The sequence below is a fragment of the Hyalella azteca genome, unplaced genomic scaffold (assembly GCF_000764305.2).
Source record: "Hyalella azteca isolate HAZT.00-mixed unplaced genomic scaffold, Hazt_2.0.2 contig5528, whole genome shotgun sequence".
Lineage (NCBI taxonomy): Eukaryota > Metazoa > Arthropoda > Malacostraca > Amphipoda > Hyalellidae > Hyalella > Hyalella azteca.
Genome location: NW_025935716.1, coordinates 87,874 through 109,145, shown reverse-complemented (window position 1 = coordinate 109,145; position 21,272 = coordinate 87,874). Strand labels below are relative to the sequence as shown.

General features: G+C 40.2%; 1 protein-coding gene across 6 annotated transcripts in view; it reads left to right on the top strand.

Annotated features, from left to right (window-relative positions):
• LOC108682041 overlaps positions 1-21,272 on the top strand; it is a 131,451-nt gene that overhangs the window by 40,678 nt on the left and 69,501 nt on the right. The gene's annotated exons all lie outside the window — the stretch shown is intronic.

The following is a 21,272-nucleotide window of genomic DNA, read 5'->3' as shown; positions in this document are numbered from 1 at the left end:
AGGGACAGTCTTAAGGCTCGTGTTTGAGTACGGCAAAGCCTGAGAACGGGGTTTTACGACCACGGTGTTAAATCTGAGCTCACTCCTCACATCGGGCAATGGCTACTCTCGCGCGTGTAGTCTCATAAGGTGATACCTGAGCCAGTACCTATTTTTGGGCAACGGACGATTTTCAGTTGGCCGAGAAATGGTCAGCGGTCGGCAAGAGCTAATATAGAGCCTATATAGGCGGACAACTGGCCATCTATTATTGCTTGCCTCCTCATGTCGTTCCTCTTCTCCACAACACCCATCGTATAGTGGCAATTAAGTAACTTACTACGCATTTTTCTCCTCATATTTTCTACAACGCCTTCATCGAACTGTTACTATACGGGATTTTCACTCTATATGTGAACAGGCTGGTTTATAGTTTTGGTGTCAAATTTCTAAAATGGAAAGGATGTCCAGGAAATGTCAAGTACACCAATCAGTAGAGTGGCAGCAATCATTGGCAGCCTCAAATAAAATGATGAATTGCGATGTCCCACGCTATTCTTGAGGCTGCGTCAACCGGAATAACATAGAAATACTTTTTCCGAAATTCGACGTTTCCACTCATCAATGAAGAAGTAATTTATGGAAAAAGATTGATTTATTATTTACAAAATTCATCGACGAGTTCAGTAATTATTCTCAAGCATTATCCCGTAAATTTGCGACAGAAATATTGTTGCATATCAAATAAAAATGCCAGAGCATTAGTCTCAAAGTTATTGTGATGGGGTTCTAAATTTGAAAACGTGACTTTTGAAGAATTGCTTCAAATTTTAAACAGCTGACTTTCTAGAACGTTCGTAAACGAGTTTTATCATTAATATTAGGTCTATAAATTATGTTTCGATCATTTACGACTCCTACCACGTTTTGTCGATGACAAATCCTGCCTACTATGGTCTGCTCTTCAGCTTCTTGATTCTATAGGCTTATTCGTACGGAGTTAAGCGAACGTGCCGATCCAAGCCCGCTTGGTGGGATACTGATTCTCATGTTTGCTAAGAGATCCTCAATTGCTGCCACATGAGCTGCAATCTTAATGATGGCGGAACCTCCACGCAAGTGTTTGTAGAATATTTTCCCGAATAAATTGTTTTAAACTCGAATTTTCTACAATATTCTAACGTCATATGTCATTTTTATTGTACATCATATACGGTAGTTTACTGTGAGTGTGTCATAGGTAACAAACTGTATTATATAGCTCTGGCAATTTTTGGCCATTTGCTCTAAATTAATGTCCTTTGCTTGGATTTTCTAGCAGTTTCACTTAACACTTGATATTCTTGAATGGTTCATAATTTAGGAAATCAGCCAATGAAAATAACTAGGTAAATTAAAGTGTACCGCAGTTCCATTTTTTCTCAAGAGGAGGGATAAGGAATGAAAATCGTAAATATTTATGGGGTGTTGTTAGTTGATAAGGGGATGAGGGTTATGGTTAGTTAGGAGATGGCGTAAGGTAGTCTTCACTTCGACGGGGAGATCGTGTAGGAAAGTCGTCACTACGGCGTGGAGATGGCGTAGGGAAGTCGTCACTCCGGCGTGGAGATGGCGTAGGGAAGTCGTCACTCCGGCGTGGAGATGGCGTAGGGAAGTCGTCACTCCGGCGTGTGGAGATTGCAGTCCGTTTTCATTATTCATGTAATCCCCGACAGCCGCTTTGTTATAGAAGGTCTTCATAATGGTGGGTTATAATCAAACCCTGCATGAATGCTAGAAACAGATACTCATCTATGCAGATATGACTCGTGTAATTTTTCTTCGCGTTGTTTAACATTAGCAGATCGGATAATTCTAGACTCCAAATGGTTTATGCTATTTTCAATGAAGGTTGAGCTGCTGTAAGCTTGGTTATTGGTGACAGTTAGTAAATTAGTTTCGTACTCACTGCTCAAAGTGATAAATTTAGAGCTTTCATTTTTAAAATAATTCTATATTTTTGTAAGAGAAAATTGTTCTCAAACCGAAAATTATATGTTTAATGTGTCATGAATTCGGCGGACTCGTGCGAACACTCGATTTTATATCAGATTGTATATGCTTTGTTTAATTATTATTATCATCGATGTTATTGAGGCAAAAAATTAAATCACTCTCATTTCCTTTTTCGAAAGACCTCAAAAAAAGAAATTCCAGACTGGAGTTCCGGTGGCTGACTGAGCAATGTATACTTCTCAGTATTTTCATAAGGTTTGCAGGAACAATTTAACAGCCCTTGGTTTGAGACTCGAACGCCAGAACTGCGCGCTCTTGATAGAGAAATGAGAACTCACCGAGTGAGAAATCAGAAATGTAATATTTTCGCGTCCGTCTGGGGGTTTCGGTCCGACCTCCGAACTGAGCCGCATATGTAATATATTTGAGAACACGTTTAATGCGCGTTAGATCATCACTGCAGCACTTATTTCGTCACAACTTCAGCACGGCAGCACTTCGATTCGATATTTCACCGCATAAACACTGCAACACTTCGATTTCATTTCACCACTTCAGCCATGCTGTGGCACATCATTATGTCATCACGCGTAATGCATTGAACCACTTCATCATTTCGAAACTTTGCCACTTCATTCTTTCGTCACTGCCGTGCTCTGCCGCTTTTATCGTATTTTTGTACTGTACCATTTCAGCCTCTCACTACTTCAAGGTCCCAGAAGGATTACTAGAATTTGAAACAAGAACCAACACCAGGGGCCACGGCTATAAACTAAAAAAAACAGCGTTGGAACACATCCATGCGACAACATTTCTTCTCGCTTCGAGTCACCGACATGTGGAACAGCCTACCTGATAGCATCGTTGACGCTCCGAGTATGAACATCTTCAAAAACAGACTAGACGAAGCTATGCAGGAGCATATGTTCAGTCTTAAAATGCCTAGCAAATTACGGACCAGGCAATAAGTCCAGCAGCTATCTCAATCAATCGTCAGCTATGGAAAGATCGGGTTCCAAAGGCCGGATCCCTTGTGAATCAAGTCACGAAAAGTTCAAGAATCGGCAACAGGCCATGGGCCTATTTCTTCAGCGCCAACACTTCTATTCTATTCTATTCTATTCTACTTGTACTTCAGTACATGATCATTTCAGCAATGTCATTTTGACACATTGACGCCATACATTCGTATACTTCAACTTCTCCAACTTCTCAGTTCTTCGCAAATACAGCGTTTCAGTATGTTTTAGAGCCTACATGAAATCATAAACGTTATTGGTAATTATATGTAATAACACACTACTTGATTTCATAAAAAATCTGAAATCTAAATACCTTACTACTTCCCTTCTCTGTAGCGTAACGGCATGCAGAACCGCTACAATATGTTACCGATTAAAATTTACAATAATCTAATAATAACATACTGTAGGAAGCAATAATCTTCCACATCCTTTTGGTACTGATCGCAGTTTTATCCTTTGAATTTTTCTGACCTCCTTCCTTCGTCAAACTTCATTAAATACATTCGGATCAATTACAGACCATTTTCTGCGAAATTCCACTGGTAACCTCTGATTTATTAACCAATTTATAAGTATTTTATCACCAATCGGCGAAATTCTCACAATTTAAGTTAATAATTTGTCGCCACATGCACTGCTTCCTCATGATCTTCCACTTTTTCTTAAGCTTGTTTCTCTCACTCTGCATCGAACAGTCTTCGGTCTAATTAAGAGCAAGGGAGTCGGTGAATATGATCCTTAAGCCGATAAAGGAACTATCAAGGCTGAGCCATTTTTTTGTGCTGCGCAATGAAGATCATCAGCAGGCCATCGGCGCCTCTGGTCTCCTTATTCCTTAATAGGAGCCACGCTCATCACTTCATATATCTGCCACAGGTCGCGTGCTCGATTTTTTCCTGCTTTATAGACCGGAACTTTGAAGCGTACATTTCATGGTGTGGAGCTTTGAAGTAACTCAAACACTAGGTCTTGAGGGACTCATTGAACCCTGCTGTTGAAAAGGGTTCCTGCGATTGATACTTCAAATACATTTGAAAAAGCATGAACTTCCGGGACTCTTTAATTAGAATAAATTCTATGTATTCATACGTCTTTTATGAATGGGCCTTCCGACTATTCTGGAAAACCGGAACATTATCTCAGTCCTGAAACTACGTATGCGCAGTTTAACAACTTAGGTCATGGGGAATTCGGTTGCCGGAGTCAACGGAGCGAAAACTAGGTTAATAACTGAGATTTGTTCGACTCCACATAACATTGACCTGCTAAGACCTGAGTGAAGCGAGGAATATTTGATAATTTTTCCTGAATTTGAGTAAATTTTGACTATCGTACAGAACTATATCGCTCAAAAGGATCGCTCAGAACTATCGGGTAAAATTAGTTGGATGAGCAATGTTTGGTTGCATCGCGCGCGACATCAAGATACCCTCCCTGCAACCATGTATTGACACGTCACGCTACTCACTACCATCTCACTTTCCCTCTCAAAATCCAACTAGCAACCCACCTCACACAGCCCACCTCCCACAACCCACCTCACACAACCCACCTCACACAGCCCACCTCACACAACCCACCTCACACAACCCACCTCACACAACCCACCTCACACCCACTGCCTCGGCGCTGCCCCCAGGCACGGCTTGCACACTAAGAACGCTTGCCCCGCAGGCGAGGCAGTCGCTATAGTAGCGCTGAGTCGACCGTCGGAACTGCCGTACTCATGCACAAACATATTAGCGCATGAGATATATACACGTAAATAATGTATATCCGTGCATTATTCTTAATTTTCAACGCTAGGCATTATGCTCGAAGCGAGGCATTTTGTTTAACACGAGTCATTAAGCTCAATGCGAGGCATGATATTCAACTTGAGGACCGATGTTAAACATGAGGCTCTATGTTTAACGTGAGCCATGATGCTCAATGTGAAGCATGATGTTCAACACGTGGCATAATTCTCAACGTGAGGCATGATGGTCACCGTGAGGCATGGTTTTGTTCCAAATTAAAAGTGCCTCTCATACCATAATTTCAATAGCTCCCCGTGTATTGAAAAATGTAACCCATTCCTGACTATAGGAATTAGTTGATTGAGTCATTGTAATCTTCTTTCCGCAGGATAAGGATTTTAATTATCATTTGGAAACAGTGTTTGTTGCCTTTCACTACAGCCTGTCTGTTAACAAATATTAATGATTTTCTAGCGGCAGTTATTTAGTTGGCCAGCTAGTGACAGCGGAAAAGATTTCGATGATTTGCATAATCGATTTGGTTAATTTTATTACGGGATAAGAATTATTATTATCATTAATGACCTATTTATACCATCTCTTGACTGAAATTTCCCACCCTCACGGTGTAGGTTGAGCTGGTTTATTGGAATAAAATCGAAGTAGCTTAACATTCAGCCTGTACACGCCGAAGACGCCGCTATATATAACATCCCTGAGCTGGCCGCTACTCTGAGTTACTCTGAGAAACAATCCCCGAGCTGCGCGCTACTCTGAGTTACTCTGAGAAACACCGCGTGACCTTTGGCGTGGTGGTGATCTGGTGATCCGTGGCAGGCCGGCCTTGCGACATCTTGTAACGCAACCGTGCAATCCCGCCCACAAAAATGTCTTGTTCCTAATCCTCCCAACACTTCTTTGTTTCGCAAGTTAAAATAACATTACAAAAATTTTCTATTCACGTCCCTAATTGTTTGCAAAATTGGTATTTGATAGCCTTTGTGTTTAGAATTAAGTGAAATGGGTAAAACTTCTTACCTTAACATAAAAATAACGCCCATAATTACCTTGCTGTTCTCCCACTCCTTTGTCAAATAATCGAGAATGTAAATGAACTAATCGATAAATTGGTCCATGTAAAGGTTAGAGCTCGGGATTCTCCTGACTTCTAATCATTATAGACGATAATATGCAAGGAAGTTCTAATAATGTCCATAATTCTAATAATGAACATGTTTACGCTGCAAAATACTTGCCGGGAATGAGCGTCAACAGTTGATAATTTGGCACGTCGCGTGAGGTATCCTCTCGTTCGTTACTAATTTATTTCAAAACCAATATCTTGTATAATTGTTATGCTGGTTATCTTGCCAGTTTCGTGAACGAGAGGTTCATTTTCATAGAAACGTCGTTTTTAAAATTAAATATTACTTTTAAAGTTGAACGCTATAAAAGTTTAGATGATTGTCAATGAATCGCAGTTTTTCTATGGTTTTCTGTCAATTGATTTCTCATTCAAATTTATTTCTAACATCCACGACGTTCGCACGGAGAATATGGAGAGTACAACATCCGTTCATACATCTTCTTGAATGAAAATGAACACGAGGCTAAGCTTTCTGCCGGGATTTATCCGCCTCATCTGGATAAGCTGCAGGCTTTGGCTCTCTGAGATTACGAAGTAAACTTCCAACCTAATGAGTATAATTGCCTAGTAAACATGCCTCTAACTTTGGCCTAGTTTTCCGCCGAATTTGAGTCGTATTTTAAATGAGGGTGAAGAGTTTCCACTGCTGATTACAGAGTAAAGCTCAGAGTAAATTAAAATTGTTTCCGAGCAGGGATGTGTTTAAATTTGGCCTAGTTTGCAGACTAAGTGCAGAACTGCAGCGCGGAACTGATCTCTGATGGCCGTCGCAGCAACGCCGCAGCTGCGACTGCCGTGTGGAGAGAAAGCGGATACAAGCCGAGACCTAAAATTACCTTCATTGGCTCTAAATAATCGGTCGTAGACTATATTTTATCAGAGAAACTTGAAAATATATATTGCTGGACCTTATTTTAGACCCCTGTCCGGTTTCTGTGCGACGCCGAGCTCAAGAAATACCATAAATTTGATGCAGATTCTGCCAGGTGTTGAGCTGCCGCTGAAGGCCGCTGTCGCCCTTATGCAAGTACGACCACTTCCCCTCCGCTTCACCCCTCCTTCCCTCATTTCCTTCCCCTCACGCAGCATTGAGAACATATGGCGCTTGCTTGTTGCTCATACTGGGCATGCCTTGCACCATCTTGTCTCATTTTGACCCCAGGCTTGTACAACAAACTAGATTGAGCCGCGTCGGCAACAGCTGATGCTCCAACCTGTCGCGTCGTCTGCTACAAGCGCGCGCAAAATTGATAAACGGTGCAACCGTATTCTTCCGCTGACGCATGGCGTTAGCTTTTTGCCTTGCGCATGGTTTCGCTGACGCATGGCGTTAGCATGAGGTGCATATTGTTCCGCTGCCGCATGGGTGTTGGTGTGACGTGTATATTTTTCCACTGAAACATGCATTTTTTCGGCGTTACGTGGACATGTTCTTCCGCTGAATTTCTCATTGGTCCGGTGACGCATATATTATTTCACTGACTTATGCCTTTATGTTTGCATGAATTGTTCATATTGCTATGCTTGCATGTTGCAGATTTTTGTTGTCGAGTATGTACTTTTACTGTACAAATCCGTAAAGATAAATGTGCTGTGATTGTAATAAATAATTGTTTCGTTTCTGCCCCATTTCATATCCGTGTAATCTATCCGGCCTCTTCTAACTGCAGGTTCTTGTCACAATTGGCCGCATATATGTACGTAATTAAGTTAGTCCAATGGTTCTGCCGGGTTTTACGTGATGGATATTTTCCTTAATTACGAGCATAATTTTAATTATAACGGTTGAAATAGCTCGTAATTGATTAATGGGATACGGATCAGGTCAGGGAAACTTGGGACAATTTAATTATTACGTTCTTCTGCGGTTTAACAAAAGGCATTTAAAAAAACTTTTACCTTAGCCTAGTTTACAATTTTAATGCATGCATTTTCATTGACTCAGAATGATTTTAAAATAAACATATGATTTTGAATAAATTTTGTACCTCGCTCCTGGTATTTCTAACGCTCTAAACACAGGATATACAAACCCAAACAAATAAATAATGAAGTTTCACCATTTTGGTGAAACTCCATTAATTGATACATATCACCAATATTACTAACTGCTTTTAACTAAGCGTTGCAAAACAAAGAATGAGGTGCGACCTTCAGTGACATAAAACTTTAATGCAAATTGTTGACTGGAGTTGCATTGCTAGATTAAACATGAAACCACTTATACACCAGCTGTGGAGGTCACGTCACGATACAGCTGGTGTGACTTGACATGTCCTTACACGTGTCGTGTGCATAACCAAGCGCGTGTTTTCGGTGGCTTAACAATGGCAGATACTCAATCGCGCAATTTTGTAAAATAAAATATTAATTGATAAGTAACGAGGCATAATTAACGATTGCCGAGTACACGATCGCGCAATTTTGTAAAAAAATATTACTTGATAAGTAACGAGGCATAATTAATTGTGGCGCAGTGCCTGGACAGTGCCGAGTGTTTACATTGGCCATGTGACACTGTGCCACAGTGCCGAGTGTTTACGTGGCGTTGTGGCGCAGTGCCTGGACAATGCCGAGCTTCTACGTGGACCGTGTGGCACTGTGGCACAGTGTCTGGACAGTGCCGAGCAGTGCATTTTTTATCACAGTGTCAACAAAGTTCCAAATGTTAACGCCAGATTATTTTCTCATTAACGGACTCTGAATTGTTATCGAAAGATCTGCTTTGAAGAGTTTTTCAGGACTTAGTGTAATTTACAAATTACGACAATTAGAGGTCGCACCAATTCAATGGGGCTTTTAATAGAAGAAAAATTTTGATTCCAAGATATATACAAGTCATTTAATTAAGTAATCAAGATTTGCGTGACTGGCGTTAACGAAATATTGCTTGAGCCTGAATGATATTATTACATTATATTAATGATATTCGAAACTATAATTCGTCTTTTTGACTCATTAATACTCCCATACAAATTAATATCTTACTGTATTATCGATCAATATGTATAAAGAATTTTTACGCATGAAACCGTTACTCATGTGTTAATTCGATCTAAGTACAAAATGAATTATTCATTCAATGCATTTCGTAATTACAAAAGGTTTGTCTCTTCACCTTATCAGTCGGATAAATTGAGAGGTTTTATTTTATGTATATTAACTTTATTTGTTTAATGGTTGGACGTCCTACTTTCCTGAAAGCTTCATCGTATAAATGAACTGATTCTTGCCCATGAATATCAATATAATTCTATAGCTAAATCCCATTTGTTGATACCAATTCTGTCGCTTTAAATTTTAATTTTTCATTAATCATTATAAGATACAATGCATATGTTTAAATATATCTGAAGTACACGTCATTTTCACAAGAAATTCTAATAAAAATATTGCTCATTTGTTCAGTTGAAAACAAGATAATATATTACAGCACCTGTTGAACAATCATTCCGTACATAAGGCTTTTTTCTAGGAATTTGTCAATTTTCAGAAATCTCGAGTGATTTGAGTTGTATTTAGCCTCAGTGTATATTTTCTGAATTCGTGAAGTGAATATAATCAAGTGTGAGTTGAATACTGTGCTTGCTGTGCCGCGACGTTGACCCAGCAGTGAGACGGTGAGTAATGTCGCTAGACCAGAGATGACGGAGACAAAACTAGTAACGTTGATCGCAATCTATAGCAAGATCTCGTAAGCTAGTATTTTCCCCTTTACATCATTGATCGTTGGATAATTGACTTCGGACGCATCCGTCCACTCTGTGGTTCTGTTTAAGGTTACTACAAGGTTTAACATTTGGGGCACTATATATATTGTTCTGATAACATCTATTATTTTGTACTATTTCTTTATTGTGCGACCCAACATGAAATGCGCGAAACTAAATGAAATGAAATGCAAAAGCGCAGCGGAAAGCTCGAGTGCCTCCCATCTCTGTAACTCGTAAGTAGCTGATGTCGTAGCTGATGTCGTACGTAGCTTATGTCGTAGTTGGCTAATATTGTAGGTAGCTGATGATGTAGGTAGCTGATGTCGTAGGTAGCTGATGTTGTAGGTAGCTGATGTCGTAGATGATGTCGTAAGTAGCTTATGTCGTAGTTGGCTGATGTTGGAGGCAGCTGATGTTGTAGCTGATGTCGTAAGTAGCTTATGTCGTAGTTGGCTGATATCGCAGGCAGCTGATGTCGTATAGGTAGCTGATGCAGGTAGCTGATGTCGTAGCTGATGTCGTAGGTAGCTGATGTAGGTAGCTGATCGATGTCGTAAGTTTGACAGTAGCCCAATTCACTGCCGACACAGGAAGCAGCTCATTCGGAGGTAAAAGTTTATACCTAGTTTGCTAAATGACCTACCTAGTTATTATAGATCAAAATAGCTAAAATAATATTTTATTTGAAGAGTATGTCGACAGACAAGGCTGTGAGATTTGTTAGTGGTTATTATTATTAGAGGTTATTGGGAGTGAAGGACGTTTTCCCGCCCACCCGATTAGGGTGAAGGCGTCACCTACTGCCGGTACCGTCACTAGATGAGCGCGTCACTCACTGCCAGTACCGTCACTAGATAAGCACGTCACCCACTGCCAGTACTGTCACTAGATGAGCGCGTCACCCACTGCCAGTACTGTCACTAGATGAGTGCGTCACCCACTGCCAGTACCGTCACTAGATGATCGCGTAACCCACTGCCAGTACCCTCACTAGATGAGTGAACGCAATAATGTTGTCTAGAAAATTCTATAGCAAAGCAACTATAGCCGCTGGCGGAAGAAGTTTGTTGACTCGGTCAATATCGCGGTTGTTTGCCTGCATGGCGACAACTCTTTGGTGACAGCCTGACGCTGTGTGTCCTCAAACCCATGACGCTATTCTTACATATAAATTAATCCCCCTGGAAATGATTTGGTTATATATACCGAGGTCTTCGTCTGTTATTCTTACCTGAAATACAATTGAGCGTTTACTGTATTACTGACAGCATCAACCTTTGATTGATATTTTACTATGTTATTCTTACCCGAATTGTGGAAGCAATGAGACTACATTGAGTTGACCATGCAGTGTCTCGTCCACTAATGTGTTATTTCCGCCCCTCGACTGGAGTTTCTGCGGACGTCATCCTGATTTGCGTTGTGCGCATCACGCATTATCTCGACGCACTGCATATGATATACGCAACATGTAGGCGCTGGTTCGGTCGCCAATACTTGAGTAATTTCAAAGAATGCAAGAGCTTTAAATAAAAAAAATATCGTTTCGTTCCTTCACTGCAATATACAACAAATTTTCCTCTCTACTTTGATTGGTAATTGCTATAGAATTGCAAAGGGTCGGAGAACGAGTCTTGAATATGCTCATATTTACCATTCACAATCATGCACAACTATAGGACTGATTTAATCATTATGGTTCACAATCCAGTGTTCACAATCCCTCACCATAACGCACTTGGTAGAATTAACCTGACGTGAGGATTACATATATAACTTGCAAGTCTCTTAATTCGATTAGCTTTAACTTCTAACTTTTTCTCGAAGGGAAATTGAGGTATACGCAAGACATATTTAAAGTCTTCTGTTGATAAGTACCACCAATTGAAAAAAAAATTGAGCCAGTGTACAAACTTGGCGATATTTTAATGAGATCTTATTTATTTTCATTATCTGTGCCCGGAGAAATATAATTTTGTTTTCCAAGAGCGTTACAAAGTTTCATTTTTATTTATTTTAGGCAATTTTCTTTATAATTATGAAACATTTACGCTACCTGTTTGAAGAATCAAAAACATTTCAAATTTGGATATATGTAACTTGAATCAGAAAATTAATTCTCATATTCCAAATTCATTATTCCTATTCATTTTATTATTTCATTTTATTCATTTTATTAATTCATTTTATTCATTTTATTAATTCATTTTATTCATTTTATTAATTCATTATTATTCTCCTATTCATTTAACTTATTCCTTGAACATAAATTCAACCTTCTTCAGAAGAGGAAACATTGAAATGAACTTAATCTAGTACCAACTCATTGTTGACCTTGGAAAAAAGAAATCGGTCAATGGGAACTTCCATTACTAAGCAAAACATAGGCATCATTATTTGACCTCCATACTCTACATTCCTTACAGATGATCGATTAATCAAGACAAATTCAAAATCTTTTTTATTTTTTAGCGCATTTTCTCATTTATGGAAAAAATGCACTATTGTGCTCGCCATGTTCGTCTGTCCGTCCATCCGTCCGTCTGTCTGTCCGTCCGTGACTTCACGTTTTCGTCGACGAGAAAATGCGCTCTCTGTCACTCACTGCAGCGAGTACTGAGTTATATTTTTTTCTTTTTCGATGATTCCAAGTATGTTGTATCCAGGCCAGATAAATGTTTAGCTACTGACAGCCGTTACAGCATAACAAGACAAGCTAATTTCAAATCGCGTCGTCTCACAAAATGAGGTGAAACGTGTAAATATATTCGGTGTTCCCAATCTACTTAACTCTTATATCATCATCTACTTAGCGCTTATGTTAAGCAGGCATCATATAATTAACGCTTACATTAATCAGGCATCATATACTTAACGTTTGCATGAAGCAGTCGTCCTCTAGTTAGCGCTTACATTAAGTAGGCATCATCTACTTAGCGCTTTCATTAAGCAGGCGTCCTCTAGTTAGCGCATACATTAAGCAGGCATCATCTACTTAGCGCTTACATTAAGCAAGCGTCCTCTAGTTAGCGCATTCATTAAGCAAGCATCATCTACTTAGCGCTTAAATAAAGCATGCGCCATCTACTTAGCGCTTAAATAAAGCATGCATCATCTACTTAGCGCTTAAATTAAGCATGCATCATCTACTTAGCGCTTCCATCAAGCTCAACGCCATACGAGTATAATAACGAATTCCGAGTAGTGAAGGGAGAGACTGGCAAGTTGGAAATGTCGTGGCCTCATTAACAGTTGACATTTGCATACGGGAAACTAAGGCGCAACTGTAAGCAGTTATCACGCCCGCTGTGATTGCAGTTACAGTTTACGCCTCATCTCGTTCCACTGCAGAACTGGAATGTCAACACTGACTCTCTGTTGGTTTCAGGTCATAAATATTGTATAGCCTCTGTCACGAGCACGCACAAGTGTTATTCGCATCTGAATTGAAATTGAATTCAGTTCATGATGGTCTCCTGCAACAATCGGATTTTCTTATGTACGTGTTGAAAAAATAATGCAGTTTGACCAATTCTAGAGGATCCCATTTTATGGCTCTAACATACTGTCCTATGATGGAAACAATTCTTTATCTCTCCGAAAAAAAATTCGAATACCAACAAGTTAACAAATATATCTTTTTTCTCCATCATAAACTCACACATTCGTTACTTTTCTATTAATTTTATCGCAGCTAGCCGAAGTAAAATTTGAGGTCGGCTACTTAGAATAACCGTTATTCCCATATCGAGCATTTATTCCAGGTCGGCTACTTAGAATAACCAATGTTCCCATATCGAGCATTTATTCCCGAACGTTCATCAAATTTTGAATTATCTTATTCATTCCAGTCCAACTAATCCTCTCCACTCAACAGGCTGAACAACCTTAATATTTCATACTCCCATGAGTAACCTTATCAGTTCTTTACTAAGGTTATTTATTCTTATATGAAGCTCGAGTTGTTGGCGGCACCTCAGCTGTCGTGAAAGTTGCGTCGCGCTGTCGTTCTTTGTCCGCGCAGCCTTCAGTTCCGGCAACTACTCTGTATTCCCTTTGTTTTGAATATCCTAGTGGTTATTATGGATAATCCTGAATAGTTCATTCTCTGCCACATAACAAAAACATGTTCTAGGATTTTTGTTATCGCATGAGTTCGCTTGAGCAACTTCCGGCCACAAGTGTGTCGACTTGCTGATCGTGTCGTCGTTTTTACGTTGAATTTCAGATCATTTGTGAGGAAAATTAAATGATCATCTGAATTTTTGATACTGCATGAAGTTATCTCGCTTGACTTTATCTTATCGGACGTTGGATGCTTAAACGATTCTTCCCACACATCCTCTAAATTTTACAAGACTTTAGCTGATCGTCAGCAGACATCGGCATACCATTAATATAACATCAGAATATATTAGCTTGCCATCAGTATAACAGCATGAGATTAGAATAGCATATGCACACATCGGCATGCCATTGGCATGAAATCTGGAACAAATCAGCGTGACGTTAGCACACGTCAGCATACACCAGCGTACACCACCACTCATCAGCAAGACATAAGTGCACGTCAGCACGGCATCAGCCAACACCCCCACACATCATCATAGCACCACCACACTTCAACATAACATCAGCATAACATCAGCATAACCTAAGCATGTCTGCACAGCACGGTGTAGCTGCGAGGTCCTCTGAAGAGCATCTTTCATAGCCCCCTCAACCGCCCCCCAGGCGGATGTGTCGCGCGGGTGTGTTTAATCAACACGTCTGAGTGCACGTGTACGTGTGCGTTTCTGTGTCCATGTGTACGTGTGTGTATCTGAGTGCACGTGTACGTGTTGTGTACGTTTGTATCTGAGTGCACGTGTGCGTGTTGTGTACGTGTGCGTGTCCGTGTGCACGTGTACGTGTTGTGTATCTCTGTGTGCGTGTACAAGTGTATACCATAGTGCGTTGTGGTACGTGAACGTATTCGTGATCGTGTGTGTAACCTCATTTCACACACCTCACACAATACGTCTTTGCGTTTTGAATAGATCAGCAGTTCTGAGAGGGATAACAGTCTCGTGTTGAATTCCAGTATTGTGTTGGATGCCAAGTATCGTGTTGAATGTAGTATTGTATTGAATGCCAGTATCGTGTTGAATGCCAGTATCGTGTTGAATGCCAGTACCGTGTTGAATACCAGTATCATGTTGAATACCATTCTTGCGTTGAAGCATACACGGCAATTATCCCAATTTAAAAAAAAATTTCCTTTCACCACCAATTATTTCGTACTTTTCAGAATTTATTTCGTTAATTTTTGCAGCTTTGATGTATTGCTTCAATAATAACAATAATAACAATAACAATAATAATAATCGTAGTTCTTCTAATTTGGTGCGATACATCTACAAGGACCACACGGGCAGGGTATCGCGGCTAGGTCGGCCAGCTTATCGCTGTTCTTATCGCCACGAGCGCTCGCTACTCAGCCGCCTCCATTAGCTTTGTCGGCTCTTGCAGTTCCTTCCCGTCCCGCGATGTTATTTAAATATTATCTCATGCGCTCAATTACTTATCAGAATTTAAATATATTTTTTCCAGCTACTGCTCACTGCAGGAGGGTTGGTGGAAGTTAAAACTTGACGCCAAAATTGCAAAGTGTTAGGAGATTTTGCGCTCAGAAGAATGTATAGGTAAAATTGTCCAAATGATAATGTTCTTTTCACCCAAAGCACGAGCATGGATGCATAATATATACGCCTATTTGTCGCACCAAGCTGGTTCAAGATGACCAACACAAATGCAAGAAGTTTATCAGTATTAATTAGGACAAAGTCGCTCTCATTTGGGTGTGTTTTCGCCTAATATCTGCTATTTTTTGTTCGTCTTCTCGATATTAATTTTTGCAGACATATACTCCTATTCCGCTAACTGTAAACGTGTACTAGTACAATAAGAGACGAACGCAGACGAAGCTGTATAACAATCTTATTCTATTGGTATTCTTGATTTCAATGATTTATTATACCCAGATGTAGTAGCAAAGTTAGCAGCATGCACCTGTAGTTCACCCGCATATCATTTTTTCATGGCAAGACCCGACCTACTTGCGTTACTGTATCAATATCACCCGAAGGATACGGTCAGGACGAGTTGCTGTGGGTCCAATTCTTGTTAGAATAACGAAATGAAACGCATCGTGATGATCTTGCTACCTTCGCCCAATTGCGCACTAATGAACCAGGGGAGGGATTTTTATGGGGGGAGGTGCCCGAGAAATATACTCGAGGGCATCAGAAGTGTGGCTGTCAAGCAGCGGTGACAGCGGCGCCTGTGAGCCGCCGTTCATCATATGACACTTCCTGTGAGCACCACGCCTGCGATCGTTGCGGTCTCATCCGCACTTTTACCTTAAAAGATATTGCCGTGTCTCAGCCAGTCTACTCATTTTTCCGGTAGAAATATTGCTTTGTCTTAATAGTTCTTCTCTCGTGGGGATGTTCTGACCTTTCGGGCAGTGTTTTCATTCTTATTTGCGGGTATTGGACCCTTTTGGTCCCTGCTACTGAAATTTAGGTAAGCCTGTCATCTGTTCAGAGTTAGCGGCCCATGTCCCCACTTGCTAACATAGCGCCACGTCACGTGACATAACTTTATTCCCTGAACTACATTCATTTCGGTATTTTTGGTAGCAGTTCTCTATGCATTCATCAGACTACTACATAACATGGTGATCCACCTTCGACTTTTCTCTTAGTAAGCAGAAACGTGAGCAGCAGAGTGCGTGCTGAACAATCAATGCAAAAATTCTAACGTTCGCCATCATTAAAAACTGGGAACAGAATTAATGCATATTCAATGTACCTGTTTGTATATTATTGAGGCTTTCGATGGACCATGCATGTTGGGCGATGCAATAAATTCAAATGGGAATAATTAAATTTTTAAAATATTCTGAAGAATATGGTGCAATTATGAGATTTATCAATAAAGATAGTTCATTTATTCATTTCTTATTATCTAATTAGATAGGAGTAATTTCTCTGCTTTGCAAATATACAAACTCGGTTGTTCGTGTACTAAATGAACATTTATTTCAGCTAGGCTGCTTGCATTATTGTCACGAAGCCAAATGAATAATTATTGGCTTTCTTTATCCTAGTAAAATAATAATGTTGAGAAGATGAAAGGAAAGAAGCGAATGTTTAGTTTGTAACCGTCAATGCCCTGCCGACGATTTCAGACACCTTTCGTAATGTTATTCCTATTTGAATTGTAAATTATACACCGCAGAGGCTTCGGCGTCGCATGGATTGCATACAAACAAATCTTTTTTAGGAATAATTTCTATTGTCACAAGATTTATTGCCGAGCTCCTCCAAATCTCAACGTAGAAATTTTGTGTTGCCGCAACATCGATCATGAAAATTTCTCTATGCCTGGGATGTTCGTCACATAAAAATGAATTAACGTTCATTTTAAAATAATAGAAATGCCCTGATACCTTTGGTGAATGATATCAATTTCGGCACTCAAATTATTCTCAATGATGAACAGTTTAAATTAAAGGATGAGTACCAGCTCTATTTATTGTTCAGATTCATTCATTCACTTCGATTCACAGTTTAGCGCACATTAAATGAATGCACTTTCCGCAAAACCAGAGGGAAAGTGCATTCATTGCACTTTATCATTACCAAAACTAATTCGGGAAATCTGTTATAATTTTTAAGTTATTCTTCACATCTTAAAACCAATTGAACAATTTTGAAACTCAACCTCTTGCATGAATTTGTGCACGATTTTCAAAAGTCTCGAATTTTTCAAAATTATTCTAATTATTACAGGTACATTAGGGTTATTTATTGTTATTATTTATTACCATGCACTGTTTCATCGAAATTCACATAGACCTCCGTCTGTATTTTATACCCTTTCATAAGCCATTCTCGAACGAAGTAGCTCTTTAAGTTCATTCACTATGGATGCATTGAATGTCGACGCTGAACGAATTCGCTTTCAAGACCTGAACTAATTTATCCATGTAATGGAAATTGGCCAATTGCTATGCTTGAGTTTGCTCCATTAGCTTTTAATTTGATCTTTATACGCGAGTGACTCAGATCGATTGGCGAATGATTTCTTTTGTGCCACTAAATTTACTTTTGAGTTCAATCCTAATCTACTTTGTGCAAAGTTTGAACGCGTTCCTGCTACTGCACTCCCTTACGCCTGAGATTTATTGACCACTCTTGATCTTCTTCTCAAGATTTATGGCTTGACGAGAGCAATCAAGCCAACTGTGCGTGTCCAAGTGCTCAATGCCTAGCCTAGAATATATTTTATGAAGCTATTCTTGGCTTTTGAACAAAATTTAATTTATTTAAATCCCCAATGTCAAACTCGGCAGCCATGTTTTTGCATTTAATTTCATCGTCATATTGTAGCGAAGAAATAAATTTAATTGTTATCGCGTATGATAAGCTTATGCTATACAATATCCATTTGGCGGTAGCGTTTGATCAGTAGAAGAATAGGATAACGTTTGATCAGTAGCAGGACAGAATAGCCTTTGATCAGTAGCAGGACAGAATAGCCTTTGATCAGTAGCAGGATTGGAAAGAGTTTGACAAGTAGCAGCAAATAAATTCAAAGAAATTTCAATTCGTTCAACGGGCGAAACGAGAGAATGCACGTTTTATTAGGAGAACGAGTGAAAGGCAATGGGAGAGGTAAAGACGACACTTCAAATCTCCCTGGTCCAGTCAATGTTTTATTAGGAAATGTTAGAAGGATATTTACCGAGTTTTTTATCTTTATGTCCGCATGTGTCGGCCGGCAGTGTCAACGTACATGTAAAGCTTGGCGTAGGTGTACCTGTCAGAGGCTGTTCTTTATTTATGCCATCTCTTATCGTCCGCCCATGCATGCGTTTCACAGGACATCCCCATACGTACGAGCGTCCGTAGGAGGCTCACTTCTGACCCCCGCTTGCACTATGCTGCTTTGATGTCGAGATAGACATAAGTTATCATCACTCATTCAGGACAATTTCTTAACTGTAGATATCATGAATGCTTAAGATTATGCATGGCTTGATGAGCTAAGTCGCTGTAAGCACCTTGCCCTGGCGCCACTAGTAGCTGCCCTAAGAAATAATATCCTTAGAGATGCCAGATGTCCATTCGACCCCGACCCCAATCGCAAGGTTCCACTGCCAAGAGGTCAACGCGAGGCATAATGGCTCTCCGCAGCTCTGCGCCTCACATTTGTTATTGTAGCGCTAGCCATCTGTGATGTACAACATGCATATTTCCTAGGGAATTGAGTTAGTAACGCTGCTTTAAGCAGCTTAGGGGGACGCTTTATATGTTTTTTTTTAGTATGGCTTAGGATTAAATAAAAGTTTTTGAGCCCAGGTGTGTAGCTGCCTTCGATTGTACTTTCGATGTATCAGGAAGAGGAAGTTTACGTCCAATTGAAGGAGCAGCCGTTGTGACTGATAGCTGTGTCTGATAGCGCACGTGTTCGGTCGTCAGCATCATGTCTTTACTGTCACTTCGCTGTGTGTTACTGTCGTCTCTTTACTGTCACTTGGCTGTCTGTTACTGTCGTCTCTTTACTGTCACTTGGCTGTCTGTTGCTGTCGTCTCTTTACTGATACTGTCACTTGGATGTCTGTTGCTGTCGTCTCTTTACTGTCTCTTCGCTGTCTGTTACTATCGCCTCTTTACTGTCACTTCGCTGTCTGTTACTATCCTCTCTTTACTGTCTCTTCGCTGTCTGTTACTGTCGTCTCTTTACTGCCACTTTGCTGTCTGTTACTGTCGTATCTTTACTGTCACTTGGATGTCTGTTACTGTCGTCTCTTTACTGTCACTTGGATGTCTGTTACTGTCGTCTCTTCCTACTGTCACTTTGCTGTCTGTTGCTGTCGTCTCTTTACTGTCACTTGGATGTCTGTTACTGTCGTCTCTTCCTACTGTCACTTCGCTATCTGTTGCTGTCGTCTCTTTAAAGTTACTCCGATTCGATGTCTAATGGCAATTAATACGATAACTGGGTTTTTGTAGTCAATTAACAATCTCTCACTGTCTTTTTAATAAATGATTTTGACTGTTCTTTCGTCAATGTTAGTTAACAGTTACTTACAAAATATTTAGTGTCTGTTCCATCTTTTTCCTGCGTTTCATTTTATTATTTGGCATCCGTCAATTCTATCCATTATTTCTAATTGCAAATTGTCAGCTCCGCATCAGCGAACGCCTTTGAGTTTTTTCGTATTGATTAAATTTATTTCAATTATCTATTCAGTGTCAAAAACAGTATATATACAATATATATTTTTTTTTCTCCTTAAACATTTACGATCATCCTTACGTCGAAAGGTGGTACGTCACGTATTAATGTTTCAGACTCCATTCCTTTTGAATGCTGAAAGGAACCGTGTGAGTGACGCTTGAGGTTGCAATAACAAATCCTTTCTCTCTCACAAATCATTGGGAGCCGGTGTCTATAAAACCGAATATTGAGCTTTCAATATTGTAGTGTTGAATCTTGCATAACCTGTTGACGTTGACAATACTGCATTGGATTTCTGCAGGGAAAACTTCTGTGACTTATCCTATTTTTAATATTGTCAACGCTGGGCGTTCAGGCAATCTAGTCGTGTAAGACAGAACTTTAATTAATCAAGTGAAGGTATTTACTAACAATATCCATGGATGAAATTTAAGGATATGACTCGATGTACCAAGTCATTTCCCGTTAGCAGGTAACTCTGGAGCTAGGATTTGACTCGGTGTATCACGTCATTTCCCGTCAGGAGGTAACTCTGGAGCAAGGAAGTGACTCTGTGTATCAAGTAATTTCCCCGCCTCTCTGATGCCATTGTTGACGCTCCTATCTACTTATGAACGCGTTCAAAAATAAACTAGGCCATTCGATGCAAAAGCAAATGTTCAGTCTTGAAATACCTAGAATCCTACGGAACTATTAAAAGTCCAGTGAGGATGTAAAACCAACGTCAGCTGAAAAGATCTTGTCAAAAAGCTAGGTTTTAGATCTGTGAAAAAGTCATGAAAAATACAAGAATAGGCGCCAGGCCTTAACGGGCCTATTTCTTCAACGCCGAAGATGCTACGCTATTCCATGTCAAGAGGTAACTCTAAAGCGGTGGTCAGAGAGAACCTTCACATCGGCTTCATTTCAAGCATCTAATGTGGTATGGACATCGTGGCCTCGTATCGCAGCTCTACGTTGACAGCTCGTGTATGCTATGCATGAGATCGCATCATTAATGACCATCGCATTATTTGTGATATTCTCATCTATGACGTTTGCATCATTTGTGACTGTGACGTTTGCATCATCTAAGTCGTATCATCTTGGTGCATTCGCACCATATCTACAGCACAAATGCTAGGCACGCGTGGTGCGGTGACCACACAAATGCTAGGCACATGTGGTGCGGAGACCACACAAATGCTGGGCACACGTGGTGCGGTGACCACACAAATGCTGGGCACACATGGTGCGGTGACCACACAAATGCTGGGCACACGTGGTGCGGTGACCACACAAATGCTGGGAGGTGTGGGATGTGATGAAGATGCCATCTGGTATGCAGGGTGTGGGGAAGATGCCATCTGGTATGCAGGGTGTGGGGAAGATGCCATCTGGT